Genomic DNA, 6,000 nt, shown 5'->3' on the forward strand with positions numbered 1-6,000 from the left:
AGCTGAGCCCAGAAGAAGGCAAGGGGGTCCAGGGAACACTGGGTTTGCAGAATGCCTCCAAATAATGCCCTGCATCCCAGCTCATCATTGGGGAAATGAGGCACCTGCACAGTGGGATCAGCATGTTGCTTGGACCTGGAGACCAACATCACAGCTCAGCTTTACTCACTTAGGCCACTGGTAAGTGGGCTCACCTTGTGATTTTGGACTTGTGGTTACACAACCTAGACATGGCTAGGCCAAGCAGGCCCCTGGATAGCAGGCTCACCATGTGCCATTGGACCCCTAGACTCACAGCATATCTCAGCACTAGGGCAAGCTGGCCTCTACTTAGGAAGAATTCATGAGATTGAGAAAGCTCTCAAAGGACTTCTCAAAGAAAAGATAAAGAATCCCAACAAATAAAATCATAAATGAAATTGGCAGATCACAACCAACTCCAAATAAATGCGAACAATTATAAAGGCATTCAAACTGGCAAGGAAGAAGTCAACATCTCACTTTCCTCAGATGACATGATACTTTATTTGGAAAACACAAGAGTTTGCAACTTTGCTAGGACTCATATTGTATTTCAGCAATGTGGCAGGATAAAAAAATCAATGTAGAGAAATCTGCTTTATTTCTAGACACAAAAATGATATAGACGAAAGAGAAATTAAGGGCTGATCCTATTTACAATTGCACCGGAAACCATAAAATACCTAGGAATTAACGTAATGAAAGAGGTAAAGGATCTGTAACTAAAAACTATAGAACACCTAAAAAGAAATTGTGGAAGAGCAAAGAGATTCATTAACATTCCATATTCATGGATTTGAAGTATCAATATTGTGAAAATGTCCATGCAACCCAGGACAATGTACACTTTTGAAGTAGTCCCTATCAAAATACCCTTGACATTTTTCACAGTTCAGAAACAAATATTTCTAAGTTTTGCATGGAACCAGAGGAGACCCCAATTTGCCATAGGAATGTTCAAAAAGAAATCAAAAGCAGTTTATATCACAATGTCTGGACTTCAGGCTGTATTTTGTCTAAGGTTTTTTCTGCATGTCATAGACAAAGCTGTCATCATCAAAATGTTATTGTACTGGCACAAAAACAGACACATTGATCAAGGAATGGAAGAGGGAACCCAGAAATGGACCCTCAACTCTATAGTCAACTAATCTTCGACAAAGCAGAAAAGAATATCCGCTGGAAAAAGGATGGTCTCTTCACAAATTGGACAGCCACATGCAGAAGAATGCAACTGGACCATTCTCTTACACCACACACAAAGATAAACTCAAAATGGATGAAAGACCTAAAGGTGAAATAGCAATCCATCACAATCCTAGAGGAAAACACAGGCAACAACCTCTTTGACCTTGGCCATAGCAACTTATGCAAGACATGTCTGTAAAGGCAAGGGAAACAAAAGCAAAACTGAACTATTGGGACTTCATCAAGATAAAAAGCAAAGGAAACAGTCCATAAAACTAAGAAGCAACCTACAAAATGGGAGAAGGCATTTGCAAATGACATAGGAGATAAAAGGCTAATATCCAAGATCTGTAAAACACTTATGGAACTCAAGACCCAAAACCAGTAATCCAGTGAAGAAATGGGCAGAAGAGATGAACAGACATTTCTCCAAAGAAGACAACACGTGGCCAACAGACACACATGAAAAAAATGCTACACATCACTCATTATCAGGAAATTACAAAACAAAACAAAACTCACAATGAGATACCACCTCACATCTGGCAGAAAGGCTAAAATGAACAAGACAGAAAAACAACAAACTTTGGCCAGGTTGTGGAGAAAAGGGTACCGTCTTGCACTGTTGGTGAGAATGCAAAGTGGAGCAGCCACTCTGGAAAAGGGAGCAGGATCCTCAAGAACTTAAAAACAGAGCTACCCTATGACCTAGCAAATGTGCTACCTACCGCGTATTTACCACAAAGATACAGAGGTAGTGAAAAGAAGGGTCACCTGCACCCCAATGTTCACAGCAGCAATGTCCACAATGGTCAAAATGTGGAACGAGTCCACATATCCATCGCCAGATGAATGGATAAAGAAGATGTGGGCTATAGTTACAATGGGATATTACCGAGCCTTTAGAAAGGACGAATCTTTACCACTTCTATCGACATGGATGGAACTGGAGGGTATTAGTCAGAGAGTGAAATAAGTCAGTCAGTGAAAGACAATTATCATATGGTTTCATTCATATGTGAAACATAAGAAACATTGCATAGAATCATAGGGGAAGGGAGGGAAAACTGAATGGGAAGTCATCAGAGAGAGAAGAAAAACCATGACAGATTCTTAACTCTGTGAAATAAACTGAGGGTCGCTAGAGGGGAAGTGGATGGGGGATCAGGACCTGGGTAAGGGGCATCAAGGAGGGCACTGGTGTGATGAGCACTGGGTGTTACACACAAATGATAATTTATGGATCGCTACATCTGAAACTAATGGTTTATTATGCTGGCAAATTGAATTCAAATTTTTAACAAGTAAAATAGAAATAAGATAAAATAACATATTTGTGTAAATAGAATGGGAAAATAGGAAATCAAGATAATAAGAGCCAAGACTGTCAGCAAGATGGCAGAAGAGTAGGATTCCGAAATCCCCTATCCCCAAAACTTACTTAGATGACTTTCAAATCATCCTGAAAACCTACGAATTCGGCCTGGGATTTAAAGAGAGAACAGCTGGAAGGTTACAGTGAGAAGAGTTTGCGCTTCTATCAAGATAGGAAGACGAAAAAATAAATAACAAGACTCCAGAGTGGGAGGGGAGAACCCCCACGAAGAGCCGCGCTAAGGCCAGGCAGTAGACACTCCAGGACAGGAAAGCCCAGACCGGGAGAATCAGGAACTTTACCAACATTTCCAGATGGAAAGGCGCTCACAGGGAACTCGGGCAGGATCCCAGGAGGGGCAGTGGAGCCCCCAGGGTCCCGGGGTCACTAACAGAGGAAGTGGGGAGAGCGCCACACACCATGGGCGGAGCTCTGAAAAGGTCTGGAGCGCACACCCATCGGATCCCGGGAGCAGCTCAGGTGGTGGCTCTGGCAGCAGCTCGGCAAGGAGGAGAATGCGTGGCCCGCAGGAAGGGAGAGTGATTCAGCAGCGCAGGCCCGGGAGCCCAGGGCCCCGGGTGACAAAGCCCAGGATCTGGCGATCCCCTTGGGCAATCAGGGGCGGGAGGACACAGGACAGCGAGGACGCTCCTGCCACCGGGCACACCTGAGCTGTGCAGGTCAGTGCCACCAACACCCAGTGCTGCCAGGCTCTTGCGGACTGGGAACTGCAGGACTTAATGTGGGAGCTGACTTTCGGATTGGAGAGCTGGCCGCTGCCAGTGTTGTTGTTCCTCCCAAGTCACCACCTTGCGCCTGGGTTGGAGTGGGGCGGCCAGGGAACATGGGCCTCACAGGATAAACAGCTCCCAGGGAGCCGAGCCCCCGGCAGGGGGTGGGGCAGCTCCCCTGGTGCTCACACCTGACTATCAGCAGAGCAGGACCCTCCCTCACAAGACCAGCTGGAAGGAAAGGGGAAGAGCAAATTCTTAACCAAGCAGCGCTGGAAAGCTCCAGGGGGAAGTTGAGGGACTTACAGTATATAGAATCAGAGGAGACCCCTCCTTGTTATATTTTTTAAGCTTTGAAAATTTCTTGTTTTTGTTGATTTGTTTGTTTTTGTTTTTTGTTTCCCCCCTTTTTTCTTTATTTCCTTCCTTTTTCCAGTACGACTTGTTTTTAGCCACTCTGCACTGAGCAAAATGACTAGAAGGAAGAAGTCACCACAAAAGAAACAATCACTAACAGTCCTCTCTCCCACAGAGTTACAGAATTTGGGTGACAATTCGATGTCAGAATGCCAATACAGAAGCACAATTATAAAGCTACTGATGGCTCTGGAAAAAAGAATGAAAGATTCAAGAGACTCATGACTGCAGAATTTCGATCTAATCAAGCCAAAATTAAAATCAATTAAATGAGATGCAATCCACACTGGAGGTCCTAACGATGAGGTTAATGAGGTAGAATGATGAGTGACATAGAAGACATGTTGATGGCAAGGAAGGATGCTGAGGAAAAAGAGAAATAAAAAGACCATGAAGAAAGGTTAAGGGAAATAAATGACAGCCTCAGAAGGAAAAATCTACGTTGAAAGGGGGTTCCAGAGGCTGCTGAAAGGAACAGAGGACCAGAAAGTGTATTTGAACAAATCTTAGCTGAGAACTTCCCTAACTTGGGGAAGGAAACAGGCATCCACATCCTCGAGATAGAGAGATCCCCCCCCCACAAAATCAATAGAAGCCAGTTCAACACCCCGACATTTCATGTGAAACTTGCAAATTCCAAAGATAAAGAGAAGATCCTCAAAACACTAAGAGACAAGTGATAACACTTATGGGGAGAAGTATTAGGTTAACAGCAGATCTCTTCACAGAGCCCTGGAAGACCAGAAAGGGCTGGAAGGATATATTCAGGGTCCTAAATGAGAAGAGTTCAATTTGCCAACATATACCATATCACCCAGGTCTCATCCCTTCACGTGCCCCCCTCAGCGCCTGTCATCCAGTCACCCCAATGACCCAACCCTCCCTTCCCACTGCCCATTGTTCCTTTCCCAGAGTTAGGAGTCTCTCAGATTCTGTCATCCTCAACTTATATTTTCACTCATTTTCTCTCCTTTTCCCTTTATTCCCATTCACTGTTTTTTATACTCCCCAAATGATTGAGACCATATAATGATTGCTCATCTCAGATTGACTTTTTCCCTCAGCATAATACCCTACAGTCCAATCCATGTCGAAGCAAATGGTGGGTATTTGTTGTTTCTAATGGCTGAGTAATATTCTATTGTATACATAAACCACATCTTCTTTATCCATTCATCTTTCAATGGACACTGAGGCTCCTTCAACTGTTTGGCTGTTGTGGACTTTGCTGCTACAAACATCGTGTTGGTGTCTCAGCATTTCATTGCATCTGTATATTTGGGGTAAAAACCCAAGCAGTGCAATTGCTGGGTCATAGGGCAGATCTATTTTTAACTCTTTGAGGAACCTCCACACAGTTATCCACAGTGGCTGCACCAGTTCACATTCCACCAGCAGTGTAGGATGTTCCCCTTTCTCCACATCCTCTCCAACATTTGTGGTTTCCTGCTTTGCTAATTTTCCCCATTCTCATTTGTTTGAGGTGGTATCTCATTGTGGTTTTGATATGTATTTCCCTGATGGCAAGTGATGCTGAGCATTTCCTCATGTGCTTGTTGGTCATGTCTATGTCTTCCTCTGTGAGATTTCTGTTCATGTCTTTCACCATTTAATGATTGGATTGTTTATTTCTTTGCTGTTTAGTGGAATAAGTTCTTTATAGATCTTGGATACTAGCCCTTTATCTGATAGGTCATTTGCAAATATCTTCTCCCATTCTGTAGGTTGTCCTTGGGTTTTGTTGACAGAATCTTTTGCTGTGCAAAAGCTTCTTATCTTGATGAAGACACAATAGTTCATTCTTGCTTTGGTTCTCTTGCTTTCATGTATGAATCTTGCAAGACGTTACTGTGGCCAGGTTGAAAAAGGGTGTTGCTTGTGTTCTCCTCTAGGACTTTGATGGAATCTTGTCTCACTTAAGATCTTTCATCCATTTTCAGGTATCTTTGTGTATGGTACAGGAGAGTGGTCTAATCTCATTCTTTTGCATCTGGATGTCCAATTTTTCCAGCATCATTTATTGGAGAGACTTTTTCCAGTGGATAGTCTTTCCTCCTTTGTCGAATATTCGTTGACCATAAAGTTGAGGGTCCACTTCTGGATTCTCTATTCGGTTCCATTGATCCATGTGTCTGTTTTTGTGCCAGTACCACACTGTCTTGATGACCATAGCTTTGTAGTACAACCTGAAATCTGGCATTGTGATGCCCTCCGCTATGGTTTTCTTTTTTTTTAATTCCGCTGACTATTCAGGGTCTTTCTGATCCT

Source organism: Canis lupus, unplaced genomic scaffold, assembly GCF_011100685.1.
Source record: "Canis lupus familiaris isolate Mischka breed German Shepherd unplaced genomic scaffold, alternate assembly UU_Cfam_GSD_1.0 chrUn_S1779H1976, whole genome shotgun sequence".
Classification (NCBI taxonomy): Eukaryota; Metazoa; Chordata; class Mammalia; order Carnivora; family Canidae; genus Canis; species Canis lupus.